The 16,565-nt window shown below is 39.7% G+C and overlaps 1 pseudogene; it reads left to right on the forward strand.

The window, feature by feature from the left end:
* The first annotated feature begins 8 nt into the window (after positions 1-8).
* Positions 9-15,102, forward strand: LOC146380716 (uncharacterized; annotated as a pseudogene).
* The last annotated feature ends 1,463 nt before the right edge of the window (positions 15,103-16,565 follow it).

A 16,565-nucleotide genomic window follows, 5' to 3' on the forward strand; every position in this document is an offset into this window, starting at 1 on the left:
GCCAGTTTCGTAACAAAAGCATTTCTGCTCTGAACTGGAAGAAAAAACCCTGAGTAGAAGCTCACATCAAGAAAATAGCTCCTCGGTTCAGAGTAGCATCGCTCTGCTAACATGCTAACAACACATTTGACCTACTCACCCCCTCCCTCCTGTGCTGAATCATAGAGCGAACGAATCACTCAGGACTCGCTCACCCCCTCCCTCCTGTGCTGAATCATAGAGCGAGCGAACGAATCACTCACTCACTCACTCACTCACCCCCTCCCTCCTGGCTCACAGCTTCTTCTTCTTCTTGGTTGGCAACCAATGTTAAGGCGCATTACCGCCCCCTGGCTCACAGCTCAGTGGACATTTAGATGAGAAAATATATATTTCACACACTTAAGGAAAACACTAATAAAATACAAATAAACAAAATAAATGTTTATTAAGCAATTTTGATAGGAAATTGCTTAATTTTAGAAATGTTTTTGCTCTTTTTTGCTCTATAAAATAGTTGTTGTTTTTTTAATCATTCATCTTAGCAGTGGGATTTACATGAAAAGAGAAAAAAATTAAGTTTGAGTGAAAATGTAAATTTTTTGCACTCTCTGGTCAACTGACTCAGTGAATCAAATGACCCAAAAATTCGATTCACTTTGGTGAGTAACTCATTAAAACTCGATTCAGTAAAAAGAATCAAATTTACCATCGCTACACGACACCCACATCTTTTCCTTCTCAGCTCGATGGGAATGTCATGTCTTTCCACCGGCAGCACTGCTGTGGGACGCAGCGCCAACAGCTGATCCCTACTGTAAACAAAGGATCCATGTGCCGGGTTCCCAAACACGGGTGAAAAGAGTGGAAAAAACACCAGAGTAAAGACTATTACATAAGTCGAGGTGAGATGAAATGAAGGCATGGATAGCTATCTCAGAGTCTCTAAAACAGAGAAATGGCTTAACTTTTGCAAGTAGCTGAAGATGAAAGAAAATGGTCTTGATGACAGCATTAATATGTTTATCAAATGTTAGATTAATATCATAAATCACTCCTAGGTTCCTCGCAAGGGCTTTTTAAAAAATAAATTCCTAAGGGGCCAAAGTCGTAGTGGTCACAGGGACCAAACACAATGATCTTTGTTTTCTGTTCATTTAAACTGAGAACATTTAAAACCATCCACGCCTTAACATCCTCCAACCAATCCAGCAATCCCTTCAAAGGACTCACAGATTTATGTTTCAGTGGCAGGTAAATCTGCGAGTTGTCTGCATAACAATGGTGTGAGATGCCATGTTTTTTTAAAAATTGAGCACATAGGGAGGATATAAATTGAAAAGAGAACTGGGCCAAGAATGGACCCCTGGGGGACCCCACAAAAAATTGAGGGTTTTGAGGACAATGTATCCACTAATCTAGCAGAAGAACTTTGGTTAGACAGGTAAGATTGAAACCATTCCAATGCTGACAGTTGAAATAGTTTTATTAACTATGGTGAGCCCTCCAGCCTGGCCAGTAGTCCATGGCGACTTCAGATATTCACAGCCTGGAGGGACAACTTCCGAAAGCGAGCTTAACTCACCCAAGTTTAGCCAAGTTTCCGTCACCAGAAGAAAATTTAAGCGACGAGTGGTGAAGAAGTCATTCAAAATAAAGGTTTTATCTTTTTTTAGCACCTCGCATTAACCAGAGCCAATATAGCTAATACAGGGTTGCTAGCCAATTCCAATAGGTGCACCAATTCCAGGGATCGCCTGGAGATGAACAACTTGATCTCCGGGGCAAATTTGTTCAGGAGAGCGTAAGGATTAGCCGTTGGTGAAGCAGCCATGCAATTTTTGAATTTTACCAATACACTGCCCTGTTTCCCTCGCCTTCTTTGACATTTCTTCCTGGTGGGATGGCATTGTGGATCGCACCGGAGGAACAGTGGTACAGTCTCGAACACAGGTGGGATATGAAAATCTTCACGTCCTTTGGCCAGTCGGGATTGCTCTACCTCAGTGGCTCTGATATTTAGTAGCGATTGGAAGTCATAAACCAGAAGTGTACAGACATTTTTGAAGAAAACAGATGTAAACAAAGCTAGCAAAAACAAAGCAGGTAACAGCTGCAAATGCCCAAGGCCTAACAACACAACCGCTACAAAAATGTAACTTTTATACGACCAGATTTTCATATACTTCATTTAAGAGTGTATTCCTCTCCAGCATTAACTCCTACTTCATCTGCTATTCTTATGAGGAAAAATTCTCCTGTATGACTCACAGTGAATCCTGGGATATGCTGGGCCACAAAGGATACACCCAACCAATCCTTGAAATCTGTGGAAAAGTAGGACACGTTCGTCACCACATTCGGAGGACTCTTCGACTTTGGAAAGCCTTCATCGCATCGTTGTGACATAATGGCCTACAAATACGGCATTTGAAGTATCAACCCCCTGAATTTGGACACAGTCTTCCTCTCCTGGTGCATGATCACTTTTTTTGACGGTTGGCAAATAAGGAGGTGGGGCATTGCTGCCACTAACTAGTGTGGACCAGAATTCACTCTTACCAAATAATAAAAAATAGATGTTAAAAAAACAACAACAACCAGACAGAAAGATAATAAATTCCCCTCTCGCCCGTGCAGGTGGTTTATCCTTCAAGCTCAGGTCCTCTAACAGAGGCCTGGGGCCTTGAGGGTCCTGTGCATCCTAGCTGTTCCTAGGACTGCGCTCCGATCTCCAATGTTGTTCCTGGGATCTGCTTGGGCCAAATATACTGATGCCACAGTAGGTTTCACATTACACGAAAAGAAGAACAGGAATAGGGAATTTAATTTAAACTTACATACAGTACAGACTTACAATGATCAGTATTGTAATTATGTACAAATATATACAGATGCATCAAAGAATACAGCCAGTCAAACCGGGGTAGCATTTGTGGTCCCTGAAAAGGATCAATGATGGACCGTCAGTATACACTGGAGAAATGCTTCCAGTACTGTCAGCTGTTCAGTGGGTAGAAGACATGTGATTGTTACAATCAGGCATTTGTTCAGACTGAAGCTCTTCATTGGCCAGTTTACAGTGTAGCCACTCAGAAAGTAGAGCAGATGTACTAACAGAGGTTCAGCAAACATTTAACGAAATACACATGATGGGACTTATAGCTGGCTTTTTATGGATTCCAGCTCACTATGGAGTCAGAGAAAATGAAACGACAGAGTTGTGAAGAAAGCCACAAAACATGGGTTAACTGACCTGGCTTTTAACTTCTGTCAGACAGAGATAACGAGTATAATAAGGCAAGAAATAAAGGAAACATGACAAAAACAGTGGGAGGGAGAAAGAAATTTAAGGAGGGTAGGAGAAATGAGAAGCACAGGAAGGAGTAAGAGAGAGGAGGTGGTCATATCTGGAATAAGATTTGGACATATTGGTTTGATCACTACTATTGGTGACTGTCAAACCTTTGAGTCGCCGAGAAGCTGAATAGGGGGATAATGTTGACGCGCCCGCTGTTCAAAACGTAAGTTTACTGCAAAAGGGTTCAAGAAGTGAAAGTTGTCAGGCCTTATTCCAGTTTTTAAAACAGAGTATACATTTAGGGAGGATTCTGGTGTCGACGTTTCACTCCACACCAGTTGGTGGCGGTAATGCACCATTTTGGTGTTTGACAACCGCCAATAACAAATGCAAAGAAGAAGAAGTCTGTTCCGGGATCACATGCTGGACACAGTTTACGCAGACGGAGTTACCGTTTCACCCTAAGCGAGTAAAATCCTGATTTTGGATGATAAAACGAACTAAACCAACGTTTGGCTCGATATCTGCATCGATCTGCCCACCCTTATCTCCTGGATCGTAGCTGAGATCAGCATGAACCACGTGGGTCTCTGCTCCCTGATCTGTTTCCTGTGTTTGGAAAGAGTTCCAGCTTCATCGCGGAGTTTCTCTCGGTTTGTGGGCTCATCTAAAGGTAAGCACCGAGCTAACTTTACTGTGAGTTCAGTTCATGTTGAGTTTAGCTCCTGAATGAGGTCTTCTGCTGCTCTACTCGGTGTCTGTTCACAGTTTATTGTGAACACGTTGAGAGAAGAGTGAGAGAGTGTTTGGAGAAAAACACCAACTAATCATTAGCTCAGCATGCTGGGAGAAGTTGGAGCAGAAAAGTCTTTTCATTGTCCCTGCAGCTGTTTTTCTGCATGCACCAAACCTCTACAGCCTCATTTCTATTTGAAGTGATAACAGGAAATGGATGAGAGCGATCTGCTGCAGTATCAGGGTCACAATAAACTTTATTGTCCAGCTGCTGTGGATGAACACATGAGAGGAAGTGAACTCCTACAAAGTCTCATTTTAATGAGTGTGGCTGCTGTAAAGTGATGCACAGGAAGATGTTAACAAAAACTAATGAAACAGAGATGAAAGTAAACAGTGTTCATATTTGAAAGCACAGAGAATAAATATATATTGTGGTGGTTAATGTGCAGCTCTTGGTGATTTGGGAGAATCATGTTTTTAATCATGTTGTGGATTGAATGTTGGGTTTTATTTATTTTGTTTACAGAAGTTTTTCCCACCTGTGATCGTTCAGATTGATTTGTTGGGTTGACTTGAATCATGTGAAGGTTTAAAGCTGCACTTCCCCCAAAAAGAATAAAGTATAATCGTGAAGAATGTAAAAATGTCTTCCTGTGTCAAATACAGCTGCAGTCAAAGCAGGAAGGAAAGCACTGAAACCACTGATCAAAGCTCATTAATCAATGGCCATGATTACCGTTCACAGTGAGTGAGTCGCTGCAATCACAGCATTTGATCAATGAGCTTTAATCATTGGTTGTTGGGGAATGGTGGAGGTGGTGGGACTGGGGGGCTGAAGGTGTGGAAAGTGTTGGGTGGGGGAGTAACAGGTCTGTCCCTGTTTGTGGAAACCACAGGAGGAGCTGTTCAGGCTGTTGCTGGGTGTGAATTGTTGATGGAGTCTTTAAACTTGTAGTTGCTGTTTTCCAGACTGAAGCAGAGTCGTTAGCTGAAAACTGGTTTTAGAGGTTCATTCAGGACACCTTCTCAGGCTCTTACAGCCTTACCTGTATCATAACAAAGTGTATAAACCCCAATCCACCTTTAACATGGTCCTTCTCCCAAACCTTCAAATAGGACTTTCTGGCCCTGTCATAGTAAAGGGCTGCTTAGAATATTAGAGCCAATGTCACAAAGTTCCTCCTGAAGTATAAGTGAGTGAGAGAGTTTCCTCACTTTGCAGCACAACACGTCTCACAAGATTTCTACAAGCAATCAGAGTGAAATTTGTACTTTGTGTTGTCAGATGAACATATGAGACACTTTGACTCTTCAGTGCAGTGTGGAGCCCAACAAAGATCTGTTTTGTGTCCCAGCTGATAAGCAGGAGGAGAAGAGTCTGACGGAGCAGCAGAGGAACATTTTCAGCCATCTGGACTCAGCTGAGTCACTACAGAGGAAACAATGAGCTCAACACAGAAGGTGAGGAAAATATCACAGTTTCACCAAATAATCAGTCACGTCTAAAACTCTCATACTCCCAACCTGTTATATGACTGTGTTGTATATTATGTTGTTTTTTTAGACTATTATGTTTACAAACATCAAGAAGTCAGAAGGAAAGAGAGACCACACCACAGCACATGTTAAAATAAGGAAGGTTTATTCATCAAAATTATTAATAATCAAATAGACAAAACATTTTTTTCATCATCCCCAACAATACACGTTCAAAGCACCACAACAGCAGCCTGATATTAAACAGAAGCTGTCACCTGAGCTCTGTAGAGTGGGCAATTATAATGAAGCTCTATATTATAATTTGTAGATTCAAGCTGCTCTTCACATTTTTGGCCAGCAGATGTCACCAAAGAGGACTGTGTTGAAAAGCTTTGAGCAATGAACCTTTTTTCAATACAAGCTTCAGTGTTTCAGAAAGCTTCATTTGGCCATCACTGATATAAATAATATTATAGAAATGATCAGAGGAGGCAAAAGTACATTTACTCTATACTTAAGTAGAAGTACAGATATTAGTGTTATAAATACTTAAGTAAAAGTATTCATTCACCTTCTTTACTTAAGTAACAGTGAAAAAGTACAGGCTCTGAAATGTAATCAGAGTAAAAAAAGTAAAAGTAGCTCCTTGAATAACATTTTTTACCACGTGTTTTTATCCAAAGTTAACTGAACCTTGTGCTTTATTAATGTAATAATAAAATAAGATTAGTAAATGAAGTACAAACTATTTCTTTCTAATAAAGGTTCTCTGTTTGAATCAGTTAATTAGAAAATGAAGGAAAATAAAACATATGTGTATTTTCTGTTGCCTACATTGTAGAGGGTGACTTTGCCTCTAAACAGGAACATGAGCAGGGAAGAGGTTAAAGTGGGATTGAGCAGGTGGGAACCCTAAAATCATCTGTAGTGGCTCAGCGTGGGGAAAAGAATCACAGCTCACAATAATTTCTATTGAGAGCTCCAGTAGATTTTCTTAAAGTACAGGCTGTGATCAGCTGACCTGCTGCTCTCTGTGGATGTACACAACTGAATTCAACCAGATGTCAGCAGATGTTTCACGAGCTGTCCTGGCTGATTTCCATCCTCTACACTGACAGTACACTGTCTTTATATTAGACACTATACTGTTGGTATGAAGGTGGAACTCAGTGAATGAATGTCAGCATCATGAGCTTCAGTTTAAATTAATCTCTGCTACACTTGATGTAATCTAACTCTGACATGAGCACCACAGTCACTGTGCACCAGTCACACACTGTTCTTTACTTTAAATCCATCACAGTTCAGCAAACTAACCTGTTTATCCTGCACTAACCTGCAGAGGATCTTCATGCAGTCTTTAAATAACACAGTTAATCTGCCTCAGATTATTCTGCAGCATCTTTCACAATCTGAAAAAACATGTCACACGTACAGACCCAATATCTGATTTCAACACATGAGGACTTACATGTAAGCTTTGATCTCCAGTTGATCAAATCCCACTGAGCAGTCCTTCCCTTTAAATCTAACCTCTCTTCTTCCTCTCCTGTCCTGTGTGTCTTATCTTTCTCCATCTCTGAGTGAAGTTAGCTCTCTTTCTTTTCTCTCCCTGTGATGTACAGCAGCTGAACCTTTAGCCAGCAACACACTGTGAGACAAACTGCACACAAACAGTTTGTGTGTTTGCTGATGTTTGTTGATAGAAACGCTGCATTTGAAATTACCTGTTTGTTCAGGTGCTGTGCAAAAAAGAAAGAAGAACAACGTCTCACTTTAACTCCTGACTATGACTCACAGTTTTGCCTCTTTCATCTCTTTTTATGTTTCATACCCTGGTGATTAGTACACAATCAGGATTGTCTTTCATGTGTTACTTTTCAGGCTCAATTTGGTTTGATGTTTGAAACCAAAAGTGAAAAGTCTATTTTGATAATATAATGAGTAGAAAGTCTTTTTTTTCTGTGGGGAGTAAAAGTAAGGAAAACAAGGAAAAAAATATTTTAGAGTGTTTAAACAGTCAAGAATTATTTTTAACACCAGGTTGGATGTAATGTGTTTCTACTACCAGCAGGTGGGGATAAGAGACCTTTAAGGTGTTTGGTGCCACACTCCACCTTCAGGTTTAAAACTAGTGTTAATGGAGGGAGTTTGAAGGTTCAGTTGTTCCACGACTGCATTTCACTCACTGCCTCTGTTTGTATCTCTGTCACTGCAGGACCAACATGGAGCGAGAAGTCAGCGCTCTCAGGAGGCCGACAAACCTCACAGAAGAAAGGGAGAGAAAAAATACACCTGTGACGATTGTGGGAAGGAGTTTACTCTGAAGGACAAACTGAAGCAGCATCAGGTCATCCACACTGGAGTTAAAGCGTACAGCTGTGACTTGTGTGGAAAGAGTTTTTCCAGGAAGGATTCCCTAAAAAGACACCAAGTCATCCACAGTGGAGTTAAAGCGTACAGCTGTGATCAGTGTGGCATAGCTTTTACTCACAGAGGCAGCTTACAGAATCATCTAGTTACCCACTCTGGAATTAAGGCATACAGCTGTGACATCTGTGGAAAAACTTTCAGCCTGAAACAGAGCCGAAATACACACCTACGCATTCACACCGGACATGATGTGTACTGCTGTGAACAGTGTGGCAAACAGTTTATAACAAACCAAAAGTTACAATACCACGTTTACCCACACTGAGGAGAGACCTTATAAATGTGACCTGTGTGAGAAGACTTTTAAATCTCCACATGATCTGAGACGACACCAACAGATCCACACCAGAAAGAGACTCTCCAAGCGCAGTTACTGTGAAGTATGTATTTATGTTTTTATCTTGTCATTTTAGCCTGACTGTTTGGAACAACTCTGCTCATTAAACTGTGTTAGCATGTTAGCAATTCTACTGCAGGGGAAAAGGCTGCATCTGAGGCACAGTTAATCTGCCTCAGATTGTTTTGCAGCAAGTTTCATAATCTGAAAAAAAGACATAATGTAATATGTACAGACTAGAGATGAACCGATCCGATATTACGTATCGGTATCGGTCTGATACTGAAGTAAATTACTGGATCGGATATCGGAGAGAAATAAAAAATGTAATCCGATCCATAAATATCAAAAAAGCACCTCACAAAACTTGCGACATGGCGTAACTCGGCTCATAACCGTAGCACGTGGCAGCAGTATGCATCATGTTATAGAGCGGCTGTGGCGTGCGGGACCTTTCTGCGGTCTGTTTGAGCATTTGGAGCCTCGCTACCAATCCGGCATTTCATCTCTGAGGAAGTTATCCCAGAGAGAAGTAAAGCAAGTGTGTAAGTTCATCTCTGAATGTTTGTAAAGCATTCCCACATTAAGCTTAACAACCAAATATATGGAGCGACTGCCTCTTCTCTCTCCCTCCCTCTCCTGCTGCTACTTCAATCATGAAACTGATTTAATGATCAGCTGATTGGCTTTTCTGTTGCGCGTCCGTCTCTCTTCTAGAGCAGGGCGATATGGCCAAAAATATTTATCACGATATATATTTGAAAATTTGCGATAACGATATAACTGACGATATAATTGATGCGAGACAAAATACAACTCCACAACTTTACTAGCGCAAAAAGACAACCTTCCATTTATTTTCACTTAAACAAGAAGCTGGTTTTTATGTACATTAAAGCTTTATAAAAATTTAACAGTGCAAATGCAAATTCCTTGCTGAAAGTTTAACCAAAAGGCATTTCCAGTAGAAATGGGCTGACATATCCTGAGCATAACCATGTATAATATCCACTGAAGTTAAAAAGAGGTGCTTTGCAACATTAAACTGCAGTGTGCAGTACGTATTTTTCGGACCATAAGGTGCACGGGATTATAAGGCACATTAAGCGAAACAAAGCAGTCAGATAAATCAAACTTTATTAAACTCATTCTTCTTGCTTCCTCCACTTCTGTACCATTGATTCATTAATGTTGAATTCTCTGGCAGCTGCTCTATTCCCATGTTGTTGCAGTATATTAATGACTAACCTTGTATTGTGGATGGATTATCTCAGTTGTTCTCCTGACTGAAGTTTGGTCCGTTTACAGCATCCTGCCATGCGATTGCATTTGTCTCTAACTATCAGGAACCTTAACGTTAACTTTTATAAGTGGAAAAGTGTTAGTGTTCATCCTCCAGCTTCACTGTTTATGTTATGCTAACATAGCTGTGTCGCTAGCGATCACGTAGCACATCATTATATACCAGCTAGCCCAACTTCAGTAACCCTACAAACGTGACTGCTGTTTAGTTTCCTGTCTTCATTTATGTTGGAAGTGATAGCAGAGCTGTACGTTTGAATTTTTTCAGAAATCTCTCAGTCAGAACATGCAATATCATGCTTGGGTAACTAGCGAAACTAGCGAGCTAACTTCCGCTAGCTTCCTGCTAACTTCTAACTCCATTAAATGTAATAAATTTTGTTTTCATGGATGCCTGGAAGTTAAACTTCATAGTTACACCTGGTAAAGCAGCAATGCTGATCGTTTTATTAAAGATGAAAGAATTTAGACAGTTTTTAACTCTCAGTGATGCTGCAGTGTTCGTTTGACCTGAAGCAGACTGAGTTTAGGACCAGTGTTGCCAACTCCTCAGTAAGGAAAATCGCTATTGGTTGTCCTAAAAGTCGCTAGAAGTCGCTAAATGACGTCATCGCCTAATTTGCATAATTGGTCATGCTAATCTAATTGTAACCTATGTTGTTGGAGAGAGAAATAATATCGTGGAAGAGACATAAAGTGAGTAAAAAACGTCCTAAATGCATTTAGAGTTTATTTAGAACTACAAATTAAATTTCTTTTAGCAATTATTGTTTTTTTTAATGTCACAATTCCAACCCTGCTCCTTTACCCGGGCTTGGACCGGCAAAAGTGACCCGAAATAGGCACTCTGGTGGAGTTACTTTGTGTGTGTGTGTGTTTATAAGTAGTTTTAAACCTTGTGATCCACAAAACAGCATAAGAGTAAAAGAGTAAAAGAAGAACTGACTGCGTTACAGCACCCGCTGCTTGTTGAGAGTAAAAGCCATACGCGCTTTCACGTCTTTTTTAGGGACTTTTTTTTTAGAAAAAAAGTCGCTAAGGGGTCTGAAAACTCGCTAAATATAGCGACAAAGTCGCTAAGTGGGCAACACTGTTTAGGACCCAGATTACTCCCAGATTTAAGAGCATCTTAGTCCGACAAATACGACAATAACGACGGCCGCTTGCATGTTCTGCAAAAAAAATGTGCTTTGTCGTGTATCTGACGGACAAACACCAAACCAGTTCCACATCACTGAAGTTGCACCATTTTACAAACCAATTCTGGTTCATCTGTTTCACTCAACAATCGGCCATGTGCGTATGAAAACAAAGGCACTGCGCATGCGCGTTTTACTCATATTCTATCGCGATATTTCATTTTCCTATCGTTGCCTAACATTATACCAGTATTACCGTGAACGGTATAATATGGCCCAGCCCTACTCTCTTCTTTGTTTATCGCCCTCTTCGCGCCAGAAAGAGGAAACCAGTGGCTGAACAACTGCAGCACATTTAAGCTTGATAAGCTGTTGTTGGAATTTATTTAATATTACTTTCCACACCAGGATCTTTTTCTACGTAGCTGACGGCTGGTAACTGTGCAGGGGCGGATCTAGCAAAGTTTAGCCAGGGCATGAACAGGGAAAAGGGGGCACAAAGACATACTTTTCTTTCTTATTCTCATTTAAAATGTCTATCTTTTAATAAATAATTATACGAAGCTTACACCCAAAGTTTTAATCTGATGTAAAATGTATAGAAGTTCATTACTGTATATAGTAACTATTAAGTCTAATATACCCTAGTAAGCTATAGTACTTTTTCCTTTGGGAAGGTACCATCTGTGCAGTCTGCAAATCTGTTGAAGATGTTGAATCTATTTAAATGTTCTTGAAAAATAATTGGTTTCCTTGCAAGCATCATGAGGTGGAGGGTGGGTGGTTCCCTTTTTTTTTTCTTTTTTTTTTTTTGCTGGGAGTTTTAGAGCCCTATTAGGTAGGTTGCTTACTCTTTAAAATACCAGAATAGGGAGGATGGAGCAGGTTTAAGTTTATTAGATTGGTCAGTATTGCTGAACTATGAAATATTTTGGGTGTAGTGTATTTTTGCATACAGGTATAACAGAATAGGTTTAGTGTTTTTTGGTTTTTTTTGTTTTGTTTGTTTTTTTACTTGAGCATGAACTTATACAAAAAGCAGCAAGATATTAAAAAACATTTTTATTGATTAAAAACACACAGTATCAGATTCATATCGGTATTGGCGATATCCAAATTTATGATATCGGTATCGGACATAACAAAGTGGTATCGTGCCATCTCTAGTACAGACCCAATATCTGATTTCAACACATGAGGACTTACATGTAAGCTTTAATCTCCAGTTGATCGAATCCCACTGAGCAGTCCTTCCCTTTAAATCTAACCTCTCTTCTTCCTCTCCTGTCCTGTGTGTCTTATCTTTCTCCATCTCTGAGTGAAGTTAGCTCTCTTTCTTTTCTTTCCCTGTGATGTACAGCAGCTGGACCTTTAGCCAGCAACACACTGTGAGACAAACTGCTCACAAACAGTTTGTGTGTTTGCTGATGTTTGTTGATAGAAACTCTCCATTTGAAATTACCTGTTTGTTCAGGTGCTGTGCAAAAAAGAAAGAAGAAGAACGTCTCACTTTAACTCCTGACTATGACTCACAGTTTTGCCTCTTTCATCACTTTTTATGTTTCATACCCTGGTGATTAGTACACGATCAGGATTGTCTTTCATGTGTTACTTTTCAGGCTCAAATCAGTTTGATGTTTGATGCCCTTAGTGATGAAATAACTCCCCTCAAATTCCTCCAACCAAAAGTAAAAAGTCTGTTTTGAAAATGTAATGAGTAGAAAGTCCATTTTTTAATGTGGGGAGTAAAAGTAAGGAAAATAAGGAAAAAATGATTTTAGAGTGTTTAACCCTTTAAAACAGGTCAGAGCGGGCACGCTCTGTTTTGCGTAACTATTTTTAAATCCCAGTAGCACTGCAACCATGTGAGCTAGCGCAATAATTTTTTTTGCATATGAAACCGGAGGAGTTGTACTTACGTCTTATGCCATCAGCTTGTCCTCGGTCACGGTTTCCTTCCACATAAAGCTTTGCAAAAATTGCATAAAAAGCACTTGCAGGAACAAAAACATAATATTCCAGAAACACGCTTTGCCGATCCGATCAGCTGTTCATAACACTTCCTACGTCCATCAGCACGAACTATCCATGTCCGCCATGACCTGCCCGAAACCGGAAGTGACGTCATTTGCCCGGAAATGTAGTTTTTTACCATCAAGGCCTCATGAGCTTATGCTGGTGTTTTTAAAAGTTATGTTTGACTTTATGACTTTCTGTGTCGTTTCTGGGATGCCTAGGACTTATATTGCACTGCTGGAAATAGTTTATTTTGATGCATATGCTGCTTTTTTGCAAATTTGCACTATAATATTTATTTTCGTTTTTCCTGCAGTGTATAGAAATTATTTCAAAAATAAAACTATGAAGACACTCAAAATAAATTTCCTGTGGTGGGAAACTATTTTGTGCAACTTTTTTATATTTACAGTTTTGAGGGATAAGCCTCTTAAATTTCTCTAACTAGAAATATATGTTAAAAAACAAAAACGATTTTTGTAGTTTATTGCACTTTTTTGCAATTTATGTAGTTACTATGCACTTAATGCATGCATATTATTAAAATTTAGGCTGTAGTGGTTGTATTGATGTATAGCAACTTGAAATGCTCCCAAAAATGGCATTACAACATGTAAAAATATAATATAAGCTCTGGCGGACTTGGTTCTATGGTAGGTCTTAAAGGGTTAAACAGTCATAAATAATTTTTAACACCAGGTTGGATGTAATGTGTTTCTACTACCAGTAGGTGGGGATAAGATGCCTTTAAGGTGTTTGGTGCCACACTCCACCTTCATGTTTAAAACTAGTGTTAATGGAGGGAGTTTGAAGGTTGAGTTTGTTCCACGACTGCATTTCACTCACTGCCTCTGTTTGTATCTCTGTCACTGCAGGACCAACATGGAGCGAGAAGTCAGCGCTCTCAGGAGGCCGACAAACCTCACAGAAGAAAGAGAGAGAAAACATACACCTGTGATGAGTGTGGGAAGGGTTTTACTTTGAAGGCTAAACTAAAACAGCATCAGGTCATCCACACTGGAGAGAAACCATTCAGCTGTGACTTGTGTGGAAAGTCTTTTTCCAGGAAGGGTTCCCTAAAAAGACATCAACTCATCCACAGTGGAGTTAAAGCGTACAGCTGTGATCAGTGTGGCATAGCTTTTACTGACAGTAGGTACTTACGGAGTCATCTAGTTACCCACTCTGGAATTAAGGCATACAGCTGTGACATCTGTGGAAAAACTTTCAGCCTGAAACAGAACCAAAATAGACACCTGCGCATTCACACCAGACATGATGTGTACTGCTGTGATCAGTGTGGCAAACAGTTTATAACCAACACGCATTTACAACAACACATGTTTACCCACACTGAGGAGAGACCTCATAAATGTGACCTGTGTGAGAAGACTTTTAAATCTCCACGTTACCTGAGACGACACCAACAGATCCACACCAGAAAGAGACTCTCCAAGTGCAGTTACTGTGAGGTATGTATTTATATTTTTATCTTGTCATTTTTGCCTGACTGTTTGGAACAGCTCTGCTCATTAAACTGTGTTAGCATGTTAGCAATTCTACTACATGGAAAAGCAGCTCTAAGTGATTATTCAGATTTTCATTTCAGTTATGATTTTTGTTTGTTTTTTATTTGCTCTTTATTTCAGGCGACGTTCAGGATAAAAATGGTGAAGGACTGACTTACACTGTCTTTGTGTCTTTGTTTAGAAGCAGAGCGACACAGATGGATCCAGTTCTCAACCCTGTCATCACTGTGGTGGTGGGAAAGACTTTTGTTGTGACCTTTGTGGAAAAACTTTCAGTTGGCAACAAACCCTGAAAACACATCAACGTAAACACACTGGAGACAAACTGAAATACTGCAAAGAATGTGGGAGAAGCTTCAGCACATCAAGTGGATTAAAACGACATGAACTCATTCACAGTGGGACAAAAAAGCACCTCTGTGATCAGTGTGGGTCATCTTTCATTACTGCAAGTGAGCTTAAAAAACACAAACGAGTCCACACAGGAGAGAAACCATACAAGTGCAGACACTGTGACAAAAGCTTCTCACAATCAGGTCATCAAAACAAGCATGAATGTACACACATGGAAGGAAACTACAGCTGTGACCAGTGTGACAAGAGCTTCAGGAATCTCAGTTCATACTCCAAACACAAACGATCCCACGTTACTAATAAACTGTTTCACTGTTACCAATGTGCCAAAACATTCACTAAATTATCTGCTCTGTGCAAACATCAGCGTGATCACTCAGGGTTGAAATCACTCCCATCACAGTGAATATGAAGAGACAGAAAGATCCTCTTCTGGTTTCAGGGTCAGACTCAAAACCCTTGAGATCAGGCTCCACAGAGTTCAGAGTGAATCTCCTGTAAAGATCTGATGAGGCAACTATGAATGAAAATGGTTCTCTAGTCTCATTTTAAGCTTTCTAAACTGTTCTGCTTCAGTGTTCATGTCGAGTGGTTCGCTCTGTTCCAGCAGTTGGATGAAGAAGTTTGAGCTGTGATTTCATTTCCTGTATTTCAGAGTAAAGACTGAAGTGACAAATGGAAACATGTTTACAGTCACAGTCAGATGAACTGTTTTCAGTGGCACAGATGGAGGTTTATCAGAGGAGGAGACTTGGCTGTTCTCCACTCACACTGAACAGGGTTCCTGCAACTTATTAAAAATCTGACCTGAAAGTTATGAAAAATTTCCTTGTAACACTGAGTTACAGTAGGGGGGCTGCTCCGTAATCCAGTTCAATAACACATCTCCTGACATTAAACATAAGCTTATTTAATAACGTGGATCTCTTTTTGTCCAGATTTTTATTCAGAGGCAGCAACTGTGGTAAGAATTGGCCCGGATCTTTACAGATCTTATAATTTTGTGTCAAGTTCATTTTCTTGTTGATGCAGAGCCAGAATTTTGATATTTTTAGACAATCCCATAAAAGATGCATGTAAGTGTCATCTGCTGTTTTATATTTGAGAAAAAATGTTTGAAAGATCTTTAAAATCTTTTATTTTTTCTTAAACTTGCTGTAGGTATTAAAACTTATGATTTTGTGTTTAAGATGTCGAAACAATTAATTTTGGGAGCTCATTTTTTTAAAGTTGTGGTTTCATTTGCTCAGAGTTCATCAACGTTTTCCTCATACAAGGTGGGATGGATCCATGCTTTTATGCTGTTTAAGACAAATTCTGAAAGCTGAACGTTGCAGAGATTATAGCAATTATTGAGCTTAAAGGTGCCATGATGAATTCAGCTGTATTATGTGATAAGAACAAGTAGTCTGATGTCCTGTTATCATGATGACACTAAAATTTGAGATACAATAAATAAAATAAGTTTTTGTACTAGGTATCGGTTCAGTATCGTCGATACCACCCTGAATTTTACTTGGTATCGGATCAGAAAGGAAATCAGTGGTATTGCACATCACTAGTCATGATACATCAATACAATTTGCATAAGAGGGCAAATCATGTTTAATTTATACATCATTCTACCAGTAATCTAGTTCATCAGTTTGTAGCTTCACAAAACTAAACAAAAAGGAATTTTTGCCACAGGTTTTTCAATCAATTTTGTTAATTTTGTTTCCAGATAAGAGAGGCCAGACCTTTCTTATCCTCTGTGTTTAATCTGGACCTTGGGACAGCTAAGAGCTTTTAAACCACAGACTTCAGTGATCTTCAGTGTTGGGACTAACGCGTTATTAAGTAACGCGTTACAGTAACTACGTTATTATTGTGGTAACGAGCACGGTAACTAGTTATTATGCCAAAACCGGGAACGCGTTACTCGTTACTGGGCTTTAAATAGGCTCGTTATTCGTTAC

Source organism: Perissodus microlepis, chromosome 9, assembly GCF_051167445.1.
Source record: "Perissodus microlepis isolate ML-2025 ecotype Zambia chromosome 9, ASM5116744v1, whole genome shotgun sequence".
NCBI classification, from domain to species: domain Eukaryota; kingdom Metazoa; phylum Chordata; class Actinopteri; order Cichliformes; family Cichlidae; genus Perissodus; species Perissodus microlepis.